The sequence below is a fragment of the Panthera leo genome, chromosome B3 (genome assembly GCF_018350215.1).
Source record: "Panthera leo isolate Ple1 chromosome B3, P.leo_Ple1_pat1.1, whole genome shotgun sequence".
In the NCBI taxonomy this organism is placed as follows: Eukaryota; Metazoa; Chordata; class Mammalia; order Carnivora; family Felidae; genus Panthera; species Panthera leo.
Window position 1 is genome coordinate 116186985 of NC_056684.1, and position 24003 is coordinate 116210987.

The 24003-nt window shown below is 38.6% G+C and overlaps 1 protein-coding gene across 13 annotated transcripts in view; it reads left to right on the plus strand.

Moving 5' to 3' along the window:
* Positions 1-24003, plus strand: part of SIPA1L1 (signal induced proliferation associated 1 like 1) — a 362552-nt gene that overhangs the window by 51738 nt on the left and 286811 nt on the right. The window contains exon 4 of one of the 13 annotated variants that reach the window (XM_042943670.1): positions 5911-6038. The exons of the other annotated variants lie outside the window; for them this stretch is intronic. The gene's annotated coding sequence lies outside the window, so the exon portion shown is untranslated. The remainder of the gene's footprint in view (positions 1-5910; positions 6039-24003) is intronic. 13 annotated transcript variants of the gene reach the window in all.

Below are 24003 nucleotides of genomic sequence, written 5' to 3' on the forward strand. Positions count from 1 at the left end.
ATATAGCAAAAGTGGCTTGGGGTCTGTTATGTAGAGCCTCAAATGCCCACACGAATAATTTAATATATTGGAAGACATTTTTTTTTAGTGGTTCTGTACAAGAGTTGTAAACATACTCTCTTACCTCTTTGAATGTGCCATGCTTTACTGCTTTTGAAATGCCTTTCCCGTGTTACCCTGCCAGCATCTACTCAGTTTTCAGTGTTTGCTTCTATATCACCTTTCTGTGAGGCTTTCCTCCCTCACCGAGGGAGAAGAACCCTCGTGGAGGTTCCCGTGGCTCTTCGCCCCCACACCTTTAATACAGTGTTCGTTAGGTGGCAGGATGGTTGTTGACTTTGTTTTTTTTCTCACCTAGACTGTGAATTATGTGAGTATTGGGATTGTGGGTCCTTTTTGTGTCCCTGGCGTTAGGTTCATCATTGTAGCCGAATAAAGCTCAGATAAATCACAGCTGATTGAAAGGGAGGGTGATAAATTCTCAGGCATCATACTGACTTTCTAAATTGCTTCCCTTCTGAGTTACAGGTGTTTGAATACCTAGAGAAGAGATAAATAGATGATGCAATTTTTGGTTGACTGGGTTCCTCTGAGAAAGAAGGAGAAAGATTATTCTGTATTTGGGGTTGCTGGGAACAATTTCTGGGAGGGCCAGGCTCTAGGCTGGGCCCTCACGGAGGTGTAATGTTGAAGTTGGCAGAGGGGACAGGGCACGCCGGTTGGGAGAACAGCGTGAGCAGAGGACAGAGATGGGATCAGTTATGAGATAACACTACCTGCCCTGACACCTGAGCCTCTCAGCTTCCTGCCACACCCACTAGAGCATTTTATAGTGCAGAGAATCTCTTGAGAGCCCCGATTTTCTTTATAATCTGCCAGAAAGATGGATGGGCCAGCAAAACATTTGCCATGTTGTGGTTTGAATTTAAGGTAAGTTCCTAACACACATGGAATATGAAATTCAGGTGTGCACGATGCCTTTTTGGTAGGAAGAGTGCTGTAGAAAAACAGGCCCATTTGGTCTAAATTAAACTCGCCCTCCAGGAATTCCTTAAAATCTTAAAACAAGTAACCTTACATTTAGCTGGCATGTGGTCAGCCCGACTCAAGTTTCATTTGACCGTCTAAGACCATTAGGAACGTTGAGACTGTGGCCATGACTTGTGCTGTTGAATTCAGCTTCTTGCCCTTTCTCTGGAAGCATTCTGGCTGTGATGCGGGGACCGAGGAATTCGGTATTTAGGAGATATTTGGGAGAGGTGTGGTTAATCGGACCCATGGAGAGGAACTCGTTGAAGAACTCTCGTAATAAATGAGAGTGTTAGAATGCAGACAGGGTGTCTTTGTTAAGAAACCTCTTCCTACAATTGAAAACCTTTTAAAAGTGTTTCTGAGGCTCAAGCCAAAGTACTGCAAATGATGCCATGAAACTACCGATGCTCCCAAATTAAAAGCTTTCTCCCTCACTAAGTTCGGATTAATAGTGGCTGTGTTTTTAAGAGCGCATGCCTAACAGGGGAGGGACAGTCTTTCCCAAGATGGTCAAGGTCTTAGCTCACCATTTTACTGCTTGATTGTTCTGGGACCGTGGGCCCTACCATGGGTAGAAGGAAAGGCTAGAGGGAAGAAGGTTTGTCCCTTGTGTGTGGCCCATCCATCCTAGTGTCCTCTTTACACACAGTTGCTGGATTTAGTTTCCCTTTTCTATAGATTACTGAAGATCTTAGGGTTGTAGATGTTTAAACATAAGCTTCATGAGGTTAGGAACTTGGTTTTGTTCCCTAAAATCTCCCCAGGGTCTAGAATAGCATTGTTAAATAGAAATTTAATGTACGCCTCTCTGTATTTAAAAATTTCTGAACTTCTAGAGGGCGCCTGGGTGGCTTAGGTTGGTTAAATGTCCAACTCTTGGTTTAGGCACAGGTGGTGATCTCTCGTCTGTGGGAACGAGCCCCGCGTTGGGCTCTGCACTGACTGCACGGAGCCTACTTGGGGTCCTCTGTCTTTTGCTCTCTCTCTGACTCTCCCCATCCCTCTCCCTCTCTCTTTCAAAATAAATAAATAAAACTTAAAAAAAAATTGAACTTCTAGTTGCCATGTAAAAGTAAAGCACAAAGAGAAGAAATTAATTTGAATAATACATATGTTTAATCTAATATCCAAAACATTATCTTCTTAACACGTAATTAGTATAAAAAATTACCGAGACATTTTACTTTCTTTTGTCCGTACCGGGTCTTCAAAATCCAGTGTGTATTTTATGTCTCAATTTGGACTAGGGCCATTTTGAATGCTTAATATAAGCTACATGTTCCTCCTGCTTATGGTATTGGGCAGGACAGGTCTGGAACTGTGTCTGGTCTATGTAGAAGCCCAGCAAATATCTGTTACGTGAAGGAAGAAAGGGAGAGAGGGAGGGAAGGAGGAAGTGGCAAAAGTTAAAAGATGAGTAAACAGAGGGACATTATTTGACTTGTTTTGGGGTGCCCTAGTGGTTTCTAGCTAGAACAGCAACTGCATGATGAAAAATACTGTACGTTTTTAGTTTAAGATCGTTTGTAAATGTGTTACCTCACTGATACATACCTTCCACACTGCTGTGTAGACAAGTCAAGTTTTAACAGTCTTTAATGTATGGGTGGCCTGGACGAGGCTTAACTAGGTTCAGTGAGTGTGTGGTTTAACCAGACTTCAAACTCCGCTCTTCTGAGTCCTAGTGCAGTACTTTGTGCTCACTGCATACCTCCCATCTGGTTTATGTTACGTGTGCACATACTTCCCTGTGAACACTTGTTGGCTCTTAGATATGGGTAGATGCTAAACGCGATACACTGAATAAATATTTTTAACACAGAACTATTTAAAAATAGTAAAGGTCAGATCTGAAAGTTTGTTTTTAATTCAGTAATCAGACAGGAATGGGTACTGTGGCCAAGAAAGTTGTGTGTGTGGCTTCTCGAGCTGTTAGGATCTTCTGAATTATAGAAAGCACATAAAAATGTGAGTGAAAAGATAGTTTATGACAAGGTATGCATACATGTGTTTGAAACTGTCCCTCTGTGTAACCATTTTATCTGTCAAACATTTGTTCCCTAGTAGGCATGTGTCATGATTTTCTGTTCTAGCACACGGAAAAATGTCTTGTTTCTTTCACAGAGGGAAAGTGACTTCAGCATAATAACCCTCCAGTGCTTGAGTTACTGGATTTTGCAGCTTTCTTGTTTCTCAAGCTATTAAAATGGTTGGTTTTATTGTGCTTAACTTTTAAATAAAACCCTAAGGCAGATACTTTTGATATGATTCAGTTTCTTATGGCTAAAATGCTGCAGAGCAGTTGAGGTCAGTTTCTAGAGCATCAGTATGATGTTATGGAAACATCTTCTTGGATAGAAGCCAACATTGATCACATTTGTATCTAAATCCTACTCTGCAGAGCCTAGTGTGTTAGTGAGGTATCAGTGCACCATAAATTCTTTATGCAAGGTATTCAAATATTTGAATTTGTGAGAAACAACTGTAACTTACAGAAAATGGCAGTGTAATTGTAAGGTTTTCCCACAGTGAGAAGATACTGCAAAATATTTTGTTCACTGTTTCTCAATTAAAGACAATATACCACAAATTTGAAAAAAGTAATGCAAAAGTTAACTCAGCAAAAAATGTGTATTTAGGTCTTTGTCATAGCAAAAGCCACCACTTGGATTTTAATTGATCTAAGCTGTAAGCAAAGAAGTTAATTCTAATTTATCTTGCATATATGGGAGATCATTCATAAGGAATTTTCTACAAAACCGCATGCATGTCATTATCCACCAGGTAGGCTAAGGGTTTAAGTGTGGATAACTCCTACACATACTTCACCTTCTGCTTGTGGAGCCTGGGGAATGCTAGGAATTCACAGAGGTGAATTCTTAACACGACCGAACCTTACCCTTTCTGTGCCAACTTCCAGACTCCAGAGGCTTGCAGTGTCACACCTGCTCTTCTTTCCCAGCTGGGTGGCCTAGAATCTGAATAAATGGAGGACTGGAGGTCCTCCCTGCAGAAGGTGGTGGAATCTTGAATACACTTAGTTCACGAACAGCGGAAGACTGAGGGTTTATTTAGAACAGCAGTTCCCAGCCCTGGCTGAACATCAGAATCATCTGAGGAGGTTTGGGGCCTTAAAGCTGCCCAGACCCATCTGTTGCACACCAAAGTCTACCTACATTTCAGCTGTGATTTTAATTTCTCACTGAAGAGCTTTCTTGAATCTCTAATCATGGTGTGCCTTACATTTTTTACCACCGTACCTGCTGATCAATAGTGATTTCTGATGAATCTCCAAAATACTCAGGTTTGTTTGTTTCAGAGACAGGGAGGCTTGGTAAAGGGTGAAATAGGGCAGGTTCCTCAGCAAGAAGTCCTGAGAGGAACAGAGCCCTAGGAGGTGGGTAGGTCATGGCAGCTGGAGAGAAGAGGGACAAGTAGGCCAAAGGTTGGAGCCTGTAAGGGGAGTGAAAGAAGTGGGTTGTGCCAGGAGTCCTTCTGAGATGACTCAGGGGATGTGGGTTTAGCTATCTGGAAATTGCGTATCTTCGTAATTTGGATATTTCCCTTTTCCCATTCTTTGTCAGAACAAGGAAGAGACATGATTGATGACCACTGCTCAGAGAACCTTTTTCTTCCATTTGGATTGGTTTTAGGATAGTACTGTTGGTAGGAAGTCTGACATCTATTTTAAAGTGGTAGTTTTTTCCCACCACTGCTTTTATATTTTACATAGTCTTGGATACACAAGGGTACTTGAAACTCCTGTTTCAGATTTCCGGGAGATTGCTGGAGACAAGCTGGATGCCTCATGTTTTGGAAGACTTGGTGTAGTTTCCTTCTTTTATTTGGTAGTAGCAGCCTTTGGTGTCATACTTCTTAACTTGTTAACTGTAGACTAAGTTATCTATTAATTCAAAGGTGAACCTTTGTTGATAATAATATTCAGCTGTTATCAGAGCCCTTCCATTCCTAGGTTTGATATGCTGACTGCAGTGTGGTGGTGTTGGTGTGTGTATTTCATTGTTTGAAGGGCCCAGTTGAGAGTGTGAAAGGGAATTGATGTTCTGTGGAGTAGTGCTGTCACTGATGCTGGCTTTTGATTTCCTGGTATTAACCTGTAAACATGAGTCCCTTCACACCAGTTGTCAAGATGCAAAACAGTAGATCAGAGAATAAATGCACTTTTTTTGGGAGGGTGGGAGCATTGTTTAGGACTGAACCACATTGTTTAGGACTGAAATCTGTTATCTGGCATTCCTCTGCTTTATAACATTTCACATAAAATATGACTGTGAAAAAAATAACAATCCAGAAGCCTTTTTTGATAAAGCCTGAAGATTTAAAATGTTATAGCACTTTCATTTCCCCCGCTGATTATGAGGATCTTTATTGGAGAAAATTGTGGAAACTACAATAGAATATAAAGAAGAAAATAAAGATCGCCAGTAATTCTGCAACTCAGCAATAACTGTTATTAACATTTAAACTATTTCCTTTCAGGGTTTTCTTGTGTATGTGTGTGTGGGAGGGGCGTGCATACTGTTTTTTATCCTGTTTATGAACTTATTATGAGCAGTTTCCCATATGAATAACTGTTCTTCAAAAATATGGTTTTCATCGGTTGGTCTGTTGCCCAGATATTTTCTTTACTTTGGAATTTTGGTGGAAACACCACTCAGAAGTTGGCTTGGGTGTCTTTTATTCCTCCACGATGCCTTTCCTTCCCAGAGTAAGTTGAAAAAATCTCCACCGAGATTCCACAGAATGTTGATTTCAACGGTCCTAGCATACCTACCATATCTTGCTTCATGTAATTTTTTGTGTACACATCTAATTCTTCATCTAACATTTATTGAACCAGCCCTTCCTTTGTAACAGGTGCTATGCTGAGACCTCACAGTACAATGGTAATGGAAAGGAAATAAAAAGCAAAACACCGTCAGATAGTTTTGTGCCTGCGCCCAGGATATTGGCCCATGGGCTGGGGATACAAAGATATTATTCAGGTAATCACACAGTTGAATGTTAACTTGCAATTATAAGGGTTTTTAAGGAGAGGTAAATGGTGCTTAGGAGAACAGTTCAAATGAACAAAGACAAGGTGGTTTATTTGACCACAGATCTCATCTGATCCAGGTCTTAACTTTTATAAAGGTCTGTGCAACCAAGAAACACCTTGTCCACTCAGAGAGCCCAGTGTGGTTCAGTGCTCTGCTGTGGTTGAAGGGCACTTGGGTTCTTTGTGCTCAGCTCTGAACAACCCATGTGCATTCTAAAGAGGGGCTCACGTTAGAGAAGATTTTAGAAAAGATTTCAAATATGGCCCAGTTAGAAAAACTATAGCAAGTGCTTCTGAGGAAGGGAAGACAGGAGGAGGACATTTTAGTTGTTGTCCAATATGGAGCCATTTATCGAGGTGTATAGAAGGGATTCTGGTAGTTGACGGGAAGAAGTGAGATTGTTCTGCTGGTTCCCTTTCCATTCTAAGATTCCACATTTTAAAGATTATCTGAAGCCATTCTTTATGTGGTTGGTACCAAGAGGACCCTGAGGGTTGTTTTCAGCTTATGTAAATTTGGGTGTAGAGGAAGAGTGTCCACCCATCTCCCTGCCGAGTGACCCCTCCCATCTCCATCTTCCGGAAGTTTGAGGACCTGATGAGCTCCTGCAGGCAAACAGTATAAGAATTCTCATAACACATGGAAGAAGTCTGATTCCCTTAATATAGCAAAAGGCCATCTTGCTTCCTATCTGACTCCTCTCTCCTTTCTCTGTCACTGAGCCTTGGTTGTTTCAGTGATGGGGAAATTTCTTATGTAAGGCAACTTTTGTCCTTTGGTGCCCTTACTGTTTCTTTTTCTTACGCACTTCTCTCTTCTTGCTAAAAAAAAAAAAAAAAAAAAAAAAAAAAAAATTAATTAATTCCTTTTTTAGGACCAGCTAAAGTTACCATCTGTAGAGTTTTTCTGGCTTCCTAAAGTTAGTCACTTTAGAACACATCCCTCTGTTATTATATTGCTGAAATTTTTTATTTAGTTGTTTAGCTTGCTCCTTTGGATTGTAAAGTATTTGGAACTATGTATTCTGTTTGACTTTTCAGTGCCTGAAAGGCACTCAATAAATGGCACACTCAGGGCATTCAATAACTTTTGAGTGAATGAATATAATTCCTCATTTGCTTTATTGTACTGTCCCTTATTGTGGCCTTACTGTACTTTACTATACTGTACCTTATTGTGGCTTTGACATTTGACATCTGTGAGACAAATAGCTGAACTTTTGATTGGCTGATTAACACCTTAGAAGGTCTGGAGTACAGTTTTCTTGAATCCTTTATTAAAAATGCCAACAGAGAGGATGTTGTTAATGTGGTGGGACATCCTCGTTTCCACAAAACCACTTTGTATCTTGGGTGACCTTTTAAACCTCCTTCAGAGTTATCAAATTGACCTCTTGCTAATGTAGCATTATGTATCAACTGTACTCAAAAATTTTTTAATTATAAAAAGGATAAAAAAAGGTTATTAAATTGTTGTAGTTATTTTCAAGAAGAGCCACATATTAGTTAGTGTGCTAGGTAGTTTTACCACAAACATTTTTCCTGCGTCACTCGTTGGCTATAAGGTAGTTTTGGCGTCAGAGGTAAAATAAAGATAAGAGGGGGATGTTAGAAAGGACATAATGAAACATGAAAAATTCGGTAAAATTCATTACTAATTGTTCCTTCTTTAAGAAGTATCAGTTTTCCAAATTCTAGGTCACCTATTTTTACCCGGGTGCGTATTGCACTGTGAGAGCCTTCTACAATGTTGTTCATTCTTGGCATATTGTGACATGTCCTTTGATAGTCCAGGGTTGTGTGAGAAACGGAGAAGAAATACTGATGTAATACTGCAAGTAACAGAGCTTTATTGTTGTTGTAACCGACGTGTTGTCATTTTCTGGTACAGCACAGTGTGCAGTCTGGCATTTCGCTCTTATTTCACACCTCCCGTTGGCTTTATCACCATATTTTCTATCAGGTTGGTGTCTGTAGTGATCATTGCTGTTTTAAGACCGCCATGGCTACTGGCCACCGTATAGACCGTTATGGGGGCTAGGTGACGTTTACATAATAAAAAAGGAACTTTGTCAATGGAGAAATGAAAGCAAACTGACCACCAGCTTTCAGTACAGTAACTGTGCTGAAGGCGGTTGATTCTTCAATGGTGAAATGAAACCCAACTGTCAACCAGTTGTTTTATCGTAAATGAAACCAAACTGCCAACCAGTTACTCTGTTTTTTATGGAAATTGCCTTATGGCCAATTGTTCACAAGGTGAAAACACGAAAGTGCTTGCCGCAAAGACGTCTGTGGCAAAGGTGCCCATGGTGAAAATACCAGACATGCTTTATCAGGACAAAAAAGTGAGGCTGAGAGAAAATGGAAAATTACCATTTTTTATTTTTATTTTTTGAATTGTAAAGAAATGATAGGCATTTACAGAAAGGTGACATTAGAATTTGGGAGTGAAGGAAATCCGTACTAAGTTCCAAAGAAAATTGTGTGTGCCCTGTGAGCAGCTCAGGAACATACCGTATTCTAATGCGGTATAGAGCTCCTAGTTGGCCAAGGCTGGTTTTTATAACCGACCATGCTCACGTGTGCAGGAGTTGCTTCAAAAAGAGCTTGGCAGTTAATCAGCACTGGTAGTCTGGTTTTCCAGCGCTGATCAGACCCTGCAATATCTGATACGCTTAAACAGAAATTTCCGAACATTGATGTCTACTAGAAAATGACTTGTTAACAATGAGAAATCTATTTCCAAGGGAACAAGTATTTCATACTGTGGTAAGAGAATCCTGTTCCCAGCTGGTACGTTCCCAGGGCAGGATTGGTTTCTTCCGCTTTGGCCAGGTTTGCTTTAGGCCACTTCACTTTTACGAAAGACCTGTGTTCATACCTGTTTTCGCTATCTGAAAGACATCCAAAGAGGGTTTTTGCTTTCATGAAATGGAAATGACTTTTTTTGCTTTGCGCCACTTCGGCTTATGAAAAGTTTCATGAGAAAGCTCTACTTCTGGGTAGCAGGGGAAACCTGCATTCTCTCCAGAAAGCTTCCCGGTACGCGTGTGCATCAAGGCTGGCAAGGGTGGATAGCGTTGCTGATGCTCCTTTGGGCGGAGCGTAGGACTTGCTGCCCAAGTGTGTTCTTTGTTCCCTGCCAACATACCGTCCTAGATTTCTTCAAGTTGTTCTACTGGGCACGAATCCTTTTTCTCAGAGCTTCTGGCTGATTCCAATCAAAATGGGGTGTGCCTTCCCTTGCTATTCTAAAGAGCTTCAGTTCCTCCGTTTGTAAAATTATGTCGAATTCATTTCTAAATGTTGATTCATTAACTGGAACCCTCTGTAAGGGATTATTACTTTGTAGATAGTGGTTGTGTAAATTGGTTCAGTTCTTAGAATGTTGTGTTCTTAATCTCTTGTTCCATTGATGCACTCTCTGGACTTGATAATTGATACCCAGATTTTTGTTTATAAGAAAGAACTTTCTTACTTGAGAGACTTTCTCTGGTGGGACTGTCTTCTATCCAAATTTGTTCTCTTATTCTTCACCTCCCCTAACCCTAACCTGTATACATCCTTTGTAAAATGTTCCTTAAAAATCAGCAGTGAATAAGATGACCTTTGTCCGTAAGCACACTATTTAATTGCATATTTGAATTTAATGATTTTGGATTCAGGTTTGATTTAAGTGATGTGGATTCCTATTGCAAAAAACCCAAACATTTTAGATATTCCTGACACTTGTAGTTGAATAATATGCTCAAAGCACCTTCTATAGCTAATTTTCTTTTTGACTCATTAAGAGGACTTCACCTGATAGATAAGCAATAATTAGAAAGATAGCTTAAAAAATTTGTAATTTATTTTGCTACTACCTCAAAAGAGGAAAGTGTTAGAACTTCTTTAAAAAATTCTTTCTTCTTTTTTTTTTTTTTTTTGAGAGTGAATGTGTGCCCACCCATATGTGCCTGTGGACAGAGAAAGGGCAGAGGGAAAGGGAGAGAGAGAATCTTAAATGGGCTTCATGCTCAGCGGGAGTCTGAAGCAGGGCTTGATCTCATAACCATGAGATCATGACCCGAGCTGAAATCAAGAGTCGGGACACTTACCAACTGAGCCATCTAGGACGCCCTAAAAAATTTTTTTTATGTGTTCAATTATGGGTACAACCTTTGGGGATATTAGTCATGTTTTATAATTGGGCTGCACTGTATAAGTATGAAAGAGAAAATACACGAGGGCATAATTATAGCCAAATGTGCAGTTATATTGGTCTCTTAGAGATGGAGCCTGAATAGGACCCTTGGGAAATTTTCCTGAAAAGAATCCTTGATGATCTATATTTTTATCAAATCTAAAAAATACAGTTGACTTTTGAACAGTGTCAGGGTTAAGGATGCAGACCCCCTCCCCCCGCCCCAGTTGAAAATCTGAGTATGAGTTTTGACTTTCCTAAAACTTTATTAATAGCCTGCTGTTGAGTGGAAGCCTTACCACTAACAAAAATAGCCAGTTAACACATATGTTGTATGTTATACATATTACATACTGTATTTTTACAATAAAATAAGCTAGGGAAAAGAGAATATTGCTAAGAAAATCGTAAGGAAGAGAAAATACATTTACAGTACTGTACTGTATTTATTGATAAAAATCCATGTATAAGTGGATCTGCACTGTTCAAACCTGTGTTATTCAAGGATCAACTGTAGACTTCTAATATTGTCAATAAAGTAGATATAGCGTAATAACAAAGAAAAGTAATCTGAATTTTGGCAATTGCCTGAAATTGCCAGGCACAGAGTATATGCAAGTTGTTTGGTTTTGTGTTTCCAGAGGCCAGTCCCCTCGTTGAATTTTAGATAGGCCCATGCTACGATTGTTAATTCCTCCAACATGACGTAATGAGCCAGGCCTTGGATTGACATTTTAAAATGATTCAAGAGCTGTCCTGCTGTGGACTGCACTAGGATTCCTTTCACTAAGACCCCTCCCTTGGACTTTATCCCTAAGAACCAGACTGTGTGAGCACCAGGGTCATTTCCCGTGGCCCAGTGTGTGGAGAGATTTATATTTATTAAGTACCAATTATGTGCTAGGTATTTGCTGGGTACTCTGTATATATTATTTCAGTTAAGCTTTTTACAACTTGAAGATTAAAGAATTAGTCTCTGCATTTCAGTCATGGAGTAGTAACTTGTCCAGGGACCCACTAAAGGTAATTACGTCTGAAACTTGGCGGAGCCCATGCTTTTTCCACTCTACTGTGATAAGCTGTACTTGGGGAGGGGAACACCGTGGCTTAGAGAACATTTCCTGTTCCCTTTCCCCTAAGCTGCTGGGATCTCTTTTGGTATACATGAGCTAGGCCAACATGATTATTAAAAACAATTATTCATTGATACACCAGCCATCTAGTCATCCATCCATTCATCCATGCATCTAACAGATATTTATTGAGTACTTATTGTGGGCCAGGTGCTGTGTGAGAACCTGCAGATATGCTGGTTACCAAGTCCTCTCTGCCTTCATGAAGCTTATACTCGATTATCCAAAGACTCATTATACAGTGAGTATGGGGGTGGGAGAGAGTGTCTGGATTTCTCAGCCCGATATCAGTCTCATAGGAGGCCCTTAACAAGTGTGTTTCTTTTGCCCCCTTTCTTTTTACCTAATTTTTATGTGCCTGGTCAAATATTATCTCTTGTTTGTTCATTTATGGTTGTACTTTGAATTGTTGACTTGGATTTGTGTGTTTTTGTCAGTTCATTCAAGATCAGTCTGTTAATCTTTAGGAACCAGCATGTTCCTCAAAGCGATTTCATCTAAGTGGTCAGTTACTCTCATTTTGAATATTAAGAATGTGGTATGGGGTACAAACTTTCAGTTATAAGACAAGTAGGTTCTGAGGGTCTAATGTATAACGTGGTGACTATAGTTGATTAACACTCTATTGTTTAATTGAGAAGTTTTTTTAAAAAAGAGGTAAATATGTGAAGTGATGGTTGTATTAATTAACTTGATGGAAGGAATCATTTCACAGTGTATACATACATCAAATCATCATGTGGTACACTGTAAATATCTTACAGTTTTGTCTCATACCTCAAAGCTGGAAAAAAAAGGCGGCATGATAAAAATGGTGTGACTTTTTTTTTTTTTTTTTTGCTAAAATGTTAGCTCTTCTTGTATAGACAATAATCCTAACTACATTGTATATACAAACTTCTATACTGTTTTCAGTATCATTGTTAATAATTTACCATATGTTATATTACGTGTCATTTTAAAAGGTTTATTATATTTTACAAGGTGAGATAATGAGTTAATGCCAAAACTCATTAACTGGAGCGTGAAACTGAAGATTCTGTTAAGAAATTCATTGAGCAAATGTTATTTATTACAGAGAATCTTGAGTTAATCTTATTTTTGTAAGGTTTCTTCTGTAGGTTATTTTGTATCTCTTGATAAATTTAAATTATCTACTGATAGATGTTCAAGTTAAGCTAGATGGACAAATGTCATAATGCCCATTTAGAGCTGTTTCCTGAACTGGTCTCTGTGTGGCTAATGGATGGTTTCAGACTATGTTGAAGATAAATATTAATAACCTCAAAGATCACTTGAATGTAACTTTGACCGAGATGTTGTTTTTGAGAACAGTGTAGTTCATGGTATGGTGGTGCAGTTTCTTATTTTGACTTTGATTCCATTTTTCTCAGTCATCACATCTCATTGTTTTCCAGGTGGTCTCTCCCAAACTCATTGATTGCTCTGTTCCCACTCTCCTGGAAAATTGCCGCAGCCTTGTTACTAGTATTTCTTTATTCATCACCCTTCCTCTTTCAGGCTCTCTTCCACATTACTGTTGAAGTTTCTTGGGGGGAAAAGAAAAAAATATGTATATGCACGTGTGCTTGCACACATACCTAAAGGCACATTTGGTTCTGATTGTGACAATCCCTCATGAACCTTCGGTAGTTCCTCATTTCCTTGTTGCCTACAGGCAGGCAGAGCTCCTTAGCTGGTTGTTTAGAAACTTCGTGGAGTGGTTCCAGCTTTCCACCACTGACCCCTGAGTCCTTCTTCTTGCCTTTCCAGTTGGTGCCAGCCAACGAATTACTTTCTTTGCAATTTGGTTGTTAGTGGTGCTTTGTTGGCATTATTTGCCACGTATGGTATTCAGACTTTCTTTTGTCCAGGTAGCCTTTTAAATGTAAAAGCTTCTATTTCCTCTTGTTTGAACACCTCACGCAGGGACATGAGGAGGGAATTCTCCAACTAAGGTAGCAGAGTTTGCTTTCTGTGCTTTATAAGGTGTGAAAATTTCCCACATAGATTATCTTTTTTTTTTTTCTTGAAAGTCTTATGGCCTAAATGGAATTAAATAACTGAAATTTTTTTTTTTTTTTTTTTTTTTTTTTTTAATTTTTTTTTTCAACGTTTTTTATTTATTTTTGGGACAGAGAGAGACAGAGCATGAACGGGGGAGGGGCAGAGAGAGAGGGAGACACAGAATCGGAAACAGGCTCCAGGCTCCGAGCCATCAGCCCAGAGCCTGACGCGGGGCTCGAACTCACGGACCGCGAGATCGTGACCTGGCTGAAGTCGGACGCTTAACCGACTGCGCCACCCAGGCGCCCCTAAATAACTGAAATTTAATGTTAGTTTTTTAGAATAACTTGTTGAAGGCTGTTATTTTCCAATTTAGGCACTTTTTGGAAGTTCTAAGCTATTTCTCTACTATTATGTTTTTCAAATTCATCATTAGAATTGTAGCATTTTCTTTTGCAATAATACTTATTTGTAACTATGTGAGGTGATGGATGTTAACTAAAATTATCATGCTGATCATTTTGTAATATATACACATATCACATCATTAATGTTGTACATCTTAAACTAATACTATGTTATAGGTCAGTTAGATTTCAATAAAACTGGGGGTAAAAACCAAACACACACAGTCACTCTGCTAGCCTACCTCTCCATGTACAATGAAAATGATCACAAAACTTCATAAGGCATTAGCACCAACATGGATTTAAAAAAAAAAAAAAAAGCTTCAGTGGCCTGATAGAATTGTAAGTCATTCCTAGTTCATCTGAATGCTTCTCTGTATCTGAAGGTGAGTATTCACACTACAGTGACAACTCTGACATGCCCTGTGCCTATAACTGACACTACTAGGATGATGAGATTTACTAGTTATCTTTGTAATCTTGTGATGATCGATCCCACACAAGTTCACCGATGCCAGAAATGGTGGTGAGGGAGGGATCTGGGTCCCTGGCTATGAGGCCAAAGCTAGAGAAGACACTGAATGGATAGTAAAGCCAATCCATGTCCTGTGGCTCTCAGGGACAATTTCCATATAGTCTTTAGAATTTAAGTGTTTCTTTGTATGAAATTTAATATTTAAAATGTGTTTCCACGATTTATACTTTTTGTTTACTCAAATATCATGTGCATTGTAGCCTTTTCTGTCTTTCTTCTGTTTCGTCCCCCTAATTGCTTTTCCTCTCTCTTTCTCCTGACCATTGGAAACTTATTTGTTCTTCCTTGATCCCGTTGAGTCGATCTTATCAGTTTTATGTTCTTTTGCCATTTCTTGAAGTTGTACCTACCAGCACTTTGGTTTTTACATGCCCTTCACCATGAGTTGGCTTGTAAACTTTTTGAGAGGAGAGTCTGCCACTGGATCTTTGGAGCTCTGCAGGTTTTTGCTCAGAGCCTTATATCTAATTGATGTTTGAGAAGTGTTTGAATTATAGGGGTGCCTGGGTGGCTCAGTGGGTTGGGCATCTGACTTCAGCTCAGGTCATGATCTCACAGTTTGTGGGTTCAAGCCCTGTGTCAAGCTCTGTGCTGACAGCTCAGAGCCTGGAACCTGCTTCGGGTTCTGTGTCTCCCTCTCAATCTGCTCCTTCCCTGCTTATGCTGTGTCTCCCTCTTAAAAATGAATAAACATTAAAAACAATTTTTTTTAAAGAAGTGTTTGAATTATACAAGGGAGGAAACAATCAGCAAAACTAAAAGACAACCTACTGAATGGGAGAAGATATTTATAAATGACGTATCTGTAAAGGGTTACTTTACAAAATATATAAAGACCTTAACCCAACATCAAAAAACGCCAAATAATCCTGTTGAAAAATGGTCAGAAGACATAAAGAGACATTTCTTCAAAGAAGGCATACAGATGGACAACAGACAGATGAAGAGATGCATAGTATCACTAATCATCAGAGAGATGCAAATCAAAAAGTACAGTGAGGTCTCCCCTGACACCTGTCACAATGCCTAAGATCAAAAACACAAGAAACAAGTGTTGGTGAGAATGTAAACTGATACAGCCATGGTGGAAAACAGTGTGGAGCTTCCTCAAAAAATTAAAAATAGAATTACCATATGATCCAGTAATTTCACTATTGGGTATTTATCCAAAGAATATGAAAACACTGATTTGAAAAGATATATGCACCCCTATGTTTATTGCAGCATTATTTACAATAGGCAAACTATGGAAGCAGCCCAAGTGTCCATCAACTGACGAATGGATAAAGAAGTGATACATATATAATGGAGTATTACTCAGCCATAAAGAAGAATGAAATCTTGCCATTTGCAACAACACGGATGGATCTAGAGAGTATAATGCTAAGCAAAATAAGTCAGAGAAAGGCAAATATCGTATGATCTCACTCATATGTAGAATTTAAGAAAACAAACAAGCAAAGGAAAAAGAAGAGAGAGACAAACCAAGAAACAGATCTTAACTATAGAGAACAAACTGATGGTTACCGGAGGGGAGGTGGGTAGGGTATGGGTGAAAGAGGTGGTGGGGATTAACAGCACTCTTATCATGATGAGCCCTGGGTAATGTATGGAAGTGTAGAATCACTGTATTGTATCTCTGAAACTAATATAACACGGTATATTAACTTCACTGGGATTAAAATTTAAAAAAAGTGTTTGGCTTAAAGTAAATACTTTTACTTTTTTTTTTTCTTTTAAGTTTATTCATTTATTTTGAGAGAGAGTGCGAGCATGAGTGGAGGAGAGGGAGAGAGAGAGAGAATATCCCAAGCAGGTTCTGCACTGTCAGCATGGAGCCCGATGTGGGGCTTGAACTCACAGACTGTGAGTTCATGACCTGAGCCGAAACCAAGAATTGGATGCTTTACCGACTGAGCCACCCAGGTGCCCCTAAGTAAATATTTGCTCTTAAATACAGCAAATAATTACACCTCAATTAAGATCTGACTTGGTTGGTTGGTGAAGGTACAGATGGATGTTGGCCTTCACGGAGACCGTGGCAAGTATAAGAGTCATTTTTGAGAGTGAGGAAACACGTAGTTGAAACTTCTTTGTCATTTACCTCAAACCAGCCTGTGGTGCTTGTAATGTGTTCCTTTATGCATTCAAGTCCTGCGTCAACTATGAACTTCCGCTTTTCTAGTTTGTTTCATTATTAACTGGATGTTTCTTAAATTCTAGTGAAGGGAAGAGGGGGCAGTTGATTATCTAGTTGCATTATCCACCCCATCTGTTTCCTGTGTGTGACAGCAATTTCCACTTAGCGTCTTTGCCCATGCGGTCAAAAGTACCATACAAATGTGATTCTGGTTCTTTTAGTGAGAAGTTAACTCTCTAAAGATCTGTTTTCTTTTTTCAGGCCTCAAGCTTGTCATTAATACATCTTCTTGTCACTTTAATATACCAAAAGTGACTTTTCTGGTGTGAAGAGTAGGTGGCATACTTTGTAAGGTGTCTGGAGCCTGTGCTTTCCTGGGGGGGGGATTAGGACTCTCTGTTCTGAAACTATGCTATTTTGAGAGGTAAACCTATTATTTTCCTTTTGGAAATGGATTAAAGGTGTACACACAGAACATCTCAGGCTTTATGACTTGTTTGGCATCATTGCATAAGTAAAATTTTTAATTTTTTTGTCCTCTCATGTGGCAGCTTTTCTGAATTCATGCTTTGTTTGCAAAAGAGCAAACTAAATATTAGAGATTGTTTAGTATTCATGTCAGCGTTGGTTTCCTTGGGTGGTAAAATGTCACAAGTGGAGTTGGAGGGATGTTGAGATGGTGTGTGTGTGTTTTAATGAATACAGGTACACTAAGAGGAATGTGTGTTGTATTGACTTACAAATATTAAGCCTTATTACTTTTTCAATTAAAAATATTTCAAGTAGACTGGAAAGGGTAGAGAATTATAGAATACCTTCCAGCTTCATTAGATCTTAACATTCTGTCTATTTGTTTGAGATCATAAAATATTTTGGAAAAAGTTGAAGTTCCCCCTTTCTCCCTCCTTCTCCCGTACTGTTTTCTTCATTGGAATGCACATTGTGTGATGGCTTTGAAAATAAATACTATATTTTCTATCAGTTTACCCAGTGAATAGTTGAGTGGTGGTTTCCGTTAGGGAAATGAACTGTACCACCTCCCACTCTCAGTTTATGGTTCTGTTGCTTCTGAAGAGGTTTTATGGAGATGATGTGGGGTCAGTGCACATGAGGTGGAGCGTGTATATTTCGCAAAGTAAGTGTGGTGGAATGTGGGCCGTTTACATTTTGGTTAGTTTTTTAGGTCACATGACATACCAGAGTTCCCAAGTCATTTCTTCAGATTAACTCTAAATCTGCTCAAATGCCTGGACAGTCACTACAACGGACTGTTGTCCATGAAGGTTCTGTACTGTGGTTGCCGAGGGTGTTTTTCTTGAGTTCCGTGACCTTGGTTGGTTTTGGTAATTTTCTTCCAAGCATTTCATCCAACTGAGGGAATTCTGAATATGTCTCTTTCACTTAATTTCTTTTTTTGGGGGGAGGGGTGGTAAGTATGATACAAAAATCAAAAAACTATTTTTCCTTCATGCTACCAGGGTCTGTGTGATTTAGTTCTGTGGCATGGTTTTCATTGTTGTTCACCTTTTGTTCAGTTCTGGAGGTATGTTAAACGTGATCCATGTTTTCTAATCAAAATTTAGTTTTGACTGGTTCTGGAGAACAGAGGGAAAACAATCTAAAATGTAGGGGTTTTTTTGTGTGTTTTACCTTTGTGTAAGTTATATATCAAATTTAAGGAAAAACTAGAAAAACAAATTAAAAAAAATTACCAGTGATCCTATCACTCATAGATAATAATATTTTGTCCTACCTTTCCATTTTTTCTGAAAAATACAGTTTATAAAATACATACGTTAGCATATTTTACATATTTATAAAATCTGTATATTAACACTTCACATTTACAAAATACATATTTTAACATACTTTACAGTTTATATGTGTATTTTCATGTAGTATTATAAACAGTAAATTCATAATTTGTAAATAATTCCTAAATTATAATTATTCCGAATACCGTAAGGGGAGGCTATATAATACAGTAGTAGAAACACAGGCCTTTTTTCAAACGGACTTCGGTTTGAGTTCCTGCTCGTTCCTACTGTTAAGTTAGTGGTGTTACCTCAGCAGTTACTGAAGTACTCTGTTTCCTCAAACGAAAAAAATGTGGCTCACGATAACCACCTTGCAGGGTTATTTTAGAGATTAAATGAAATAATGAATGTAAAGCTCATTCCTCCATATTGTGCCAGGAACATAGTACATGTTAACTGTTACTATTGGAGGTTATACAGCATAAAAAGAGCAAGAATATTGGGAAAGGATCGATCGTCTTGGGTTTAAATTTCAGTGCCATCACTTCTTAATTTGTTTTGGGCAAGATTTACAACTTCACTGATCCTTGCTTGTATCTGCTAGGATTGTTGTATTGATTGTATGAGACAGACACTGTTACGTGACTGGCATATTGCAGGCACTCAAATAGCAACTAGCATTAGTATTATTAATAAGGGGAATTGCTTAATTGAAAGAGAAGTTTCGACATTGTCTATTTAAATTAATTCGAGGCAGAAACTTCTAGATGCCCTAGATTTTGTTCCTACTTGTACTTACTGAGGGCTGTGTGAATAGTTTGATGACTGCTGCTGCCTCTTTCCCCCCAAATTTGGGAGTGGGTGGCCATCATGAAAATAACACGTAAGGAAGCATTTCTGTGTAATGAAAAACTACCACATATAATTGTATACACGTACTGAAATATATGTATGGCTCTTCGTGTTTGTCACGTGTAGATTGTCGATCATCTGCTTCTATCCTCTCAACCTGCATATCTTTCTTAGCTCCCAGGAGCCTTCCCGTGTACTCTCCCTCATTTTCATACTTGACTTTAATATTTAGAAGCACCAGTTCGTGTTTTTCCTCCTTTTTACTCTCACAATGTACCTCTTTTAGTTATTTACATGTGTGTGTATTGAATTTGAGAAAGGTCATGTGAAAGCAATCTTGATCATACTGTTCTCATATTCCACCTTATTTCCTTTGTAATGAATGTTGTCTGCACCCTCCTTTTTATCAATTTGTATGTTATCCTTTTATATCATAGAAGCAGTTTCCCTTTTAATTAATTTCTGTGTAATCGCGTGGTCAGGTTATGGAGGATGAGCTGGTTGGTGAACTCAACGCCAGGTGTGTGGCTTGTCTGAGTTGACTGCCCCTGTCAGTGGTCAGGTTGCCAGCCCTCTGTTTATACTTCAGGATGGTCACTCTGTTTCCTCTTGTTGGCTGCCTGGAGCATTAATTCCGAAGGCGCTCTTTTTATAACAAATCTAAGATGAAGCTTCCTTTCCCTTCACTACGCATGTACACACACACACACACACACACACACACACACACACACACAGATTACCACACACACCGCCTTGCAGTAAAGAGGCTGCATTTGGTTTCACATGAAGTCAGTAAAAAGAAACAAATTAATAAATTGATAAATTTTGCCAGAAGGCTGAAAATTCCTGTTTTGGAGACTGGTGTTCAGTGGTGTAAATATAGTCTAAAATTTTTCTAAATTGGCATTTGAGTGACTTGCTTAAAAAATAAGTAGAAAACATTCTTTTAATATTCTGGGATTGGGAACAGGTAAAGGTGACTCACCTTTTATCTGAAAGTTTTTAAAGCATGTACAAAGGGTAAAGGGAAAATACTGTTCCTCAAGTTTATTAAAGAACTAACCAATTTCTAATTTCATTTAAAGTTGTACACTTTTAACTTACATTTTAATTTTCGTAATAGTATTACCCTCATAGTAAAGGGCCTACTATATTCTTATTGAATGAATGACTATCCCATGACTATTAACTATTGATTTGTTGCTGGTTTTGTTTTTGTTTTTGATTTGTTACTGGTTTTAAGTTATGTTTAGCATTTGCAAGGGCTTCCAGATAGATTCCATCATTTGACCCTTACAATAATCTTGTGAGTTAGGCAAGAGAAGAATTTTCTTCATTTTGCAGGGAATTTAATAGAATTGCTCAGGTGCCACTAAATGATGACTCCAGGGTTTGAATTTAGGACTTCTAGCTTCTGATTTTATGCTTTTTGCTCAGTGCTGATGTGGAAATATTTTAGTACTTTGTAGTGTAGTACTTGTTCACTCATTCAACAGAGTTTTATTGAGGGCACAAATTTTAAGTTCTGGGCCTTTGTAAAGACAATGTAAGACAAGGATTTTGTATGTATGAATGTAAAGACAAGGATTTTACCTTTAAAGAAGATTGTTAGTAAATAAATAAGTGGATAAGGTTAATTATTATGCCTATAATAATAATGATTGGTACATAGTATGTGCCCAGTAAATGTTTACTGACTGAATGAATAAGTGAGAAAAGTGACAAAAAGAAGAATAAACAGTGAGTGTAGGGTCTTATATAGATAGATTGACAAGAGAAGGTATTTCTGAGGAAGTGACATCTAAGGGAAAGAACATTTCTGGACAAAAGGAAAGCATATGCAAAGGTCCTGAGGCAGAAAAGAACTTGACTTACCTGATGACACCAAAGGTGGCAGTGGAGCTACAGCCATAGTAAGCTAGAGAGACAGGAGTTCCACATGAATTGAAGAGAAACAGATTGATTGTGTAGGGCCTTATAGCCCATGGTAAGAAATTTGGCTTTTATTCTAATGTTGGGAGACAGTTTTCCATGTATCTTGTGTTTCTGCATTGACTACTTTTGTTTTGGACTCTCTTTTTAGGGATGATTTATATAGTCAGTAGCCTTGGAAGATACCCTCCAGGGCAGAGATCAGGTACACTTATTGTCTGTATGATCAAGATAATATCTCCTTCTGGGGTAAAGGTCAGGCAGGTGTACTGCCCATTATAAAAGATTTGGGTTCATTAAGCTCAGGGTTACCCTCCTGTAACACAGCACACTGCTGTGCAAGTGTCGCCTGGTGGGAATTCGGCCTTAAGGGACTGGCACCAAAAATGCTGGTACTCTGACTACTGCTATTGCTGTGAGTAATCAAGTCCTTTGTCTCTCTGACCCAAGCATCTCATGTCCTCCGTGGTATTCATACACCTGTGACAGTCTAACATGTTAGCTTGGAAATTAGAGTAAAATCTTATCTGTTTCACACTTCTTGACATCTCAGGATATGGAAAGCCACTGGTAGGTTTTCAGCAGGGGAATAACATTATGCAGTTTAACCTTTTAAAAAGTCAGTCTGACTACACTGTGGAAAATGATCATGGGTGGAAATTAATGAGGAGTCTGGGGCAGTTGTCTAGTTGAGAGATAAGAGTGGCTTGGACTAGTGCGTTGCCAGTGGATACAGACAGGAGGGAAGGGTTCAAGGTGGCCTTCAGGAGGTAGAATTTACAGGACTCAACAGAATCGATATGGGCTGTGGAATGGACAGTGAATCTTAGGTTTTTGTCTCAAATGGGTACATAGAAGTGATTTTGAGTTGGAGAAGCCTCAAGATGAGGCTAATAAGCTTGCAAAAGGACTTATTTCTAACTGTTACATTTTGAATTGCAGGAAGGAAGAATTAGTAGTTTGTACAACTTGAGATCAGAGAACCATTGGTATATACTTTCCGGGGGAAGAACATTTTTCTTGTGTCTTCATGGGTTGTCAAATCCACTAATGTTAAGAAACTCAAGTCTTGCAGTCCCTTGATAAGTGGGTTGTCTCAATAACACTAAATTAGATTAGCTTGGGAGGATTTATTTCTTCCATAGCCCATATTGACTTTTGCCCCAAATTCATTATCTTGGAGTTTACAAGAAAAATCTTTCACATGTTTCCGGATGTTCCCCTTTTCGTCATTAAAGTAATACATTTTTTTTTCGTATTTATTTTTCAGATTTTAAATTTATTTTAAAGCTGGGCTGTTGTCCCTAAATTCTCAGGGATGATTACTGCTTGTCTTGTGATCATGTAAGCTTAATACAGTAAGATGAAAGAAATACGTGCCTATGGATTAATTTATTCTTTTTGTCATTTTCATTTAGAAATACCTCAGGATAACTTCTTGTCTTTAAAAAAAATTTTTTTAAATGTTTATTTATTTTTGAGACAATGCGAGAGACAGAGTGTGAGCAGGGGAGGGGCAGACAGAGGGAGACACAGAATCTGAAGCAGGCTCCAGGCTCTGAGCTGTCAGCACAGAGCCCGAACTCACTAACCGTGAGATCATGACCGGAGCTGAAGTTGGACACTTAACCGACTGAGCCACTCAGGCGCCCCACTTCTTGTCTTTTTAATACCAGATGCTGATTTCAACAGCACCTGATTGCTTTTCATAAAGAAAGTAACTTAAAAGCCTAAAAAAGAAAGAAAGAAAGAAAGAAAGAAAGAAAGAAAGAAAGAAAGAAAGAAAGAATAAAGAAAGAAAGCGAGTCTAGGCCCTGTGGAGTTGTGTTAAATGCCTTCCTTTTTTATTTAATGAGGTTTATCCTTCTGTGTGCTTCTCACGTACTTACTGTCTTTCCAGGATCATTTTGGATTTCTTAACCTTTATGTATTATAGACAGTTTCAGGCTACAGCATGAAGTTGCTGTTACTTTTGAATTCTTTTTGCATCATTTTACACATATGCTTTGTTTTCTTTTGTTGTGTAGTATTTGGTTTAGTCTGTGGCCTAGGTCTAGATTTCTTTGGAAAGAAAAGGAAAGGGAAGATAGACTTTTTTATTTATTTATTTTTGGCGGTGGTGGGGGAGGTTGGGGGAGGAGTCTAGACTTAAAATTACTTCCTATTTGGTTTATACTCCACCCCTTGGAAATCAACAGTGGGGAAACATTTCCCCTTGTAAAGACAGATAAATATAGAAAACTTGAACTAAGATCACAAAATCATTAGTGTCTATCATGAGACTTTTCTGGGTGGTATGAGTTGTTATTAATCACTAATGGACTCTGGAGATATTTCTACCAGAAGTACAGTTAGATTGCAGTTATTTCTGACTTTTTGAGAAGACAAATATGCTCTCTCTTTTTCTTTTCTTATGGGGCTCCATCTTTTTTGATTTTAGCAATTTTAAAACACCCCCAGGTAGCAGAGCAGGATTTAAACCTACGGGGATGTCTCGTCTTTCCTTCAGAGTATTGTTGCTCTGCCTCAGTATCCCATTATACACATTCTTTAAAAGTGCTCAACATTTTATTACTTACTTCATGTTTCATGCAGTGTGCTAAGTGCTTTGTCATTTTGCCCCGTTTGGTATATGTTTGGAACTTCATGAATGGCTTGCTGGTCTTCTCTCCCTTGTTTCCTGATTTCAAAACAAAACAGTTACTATTAAGATTTTACCAGGGCTCTCTGAGAGGAGATTTTATTTGGTGACTTAACTGAGCCAGAATTTGTAGCCTATATGGAATATAATAGAAACTCTCCCTAAAGGATTGTTTATGTTGTTCACATAGTCTCAGTATGGCCCAGATTTGTGCCTCTGCCCTCTTTCCTTGCCCTTAGGAAGATTTTTATCCCCTCCCCCACCCCCTGGTTTTGGACCTAGACTTGCCCATACCCTAAATAGCATTCTAGAAATGGTT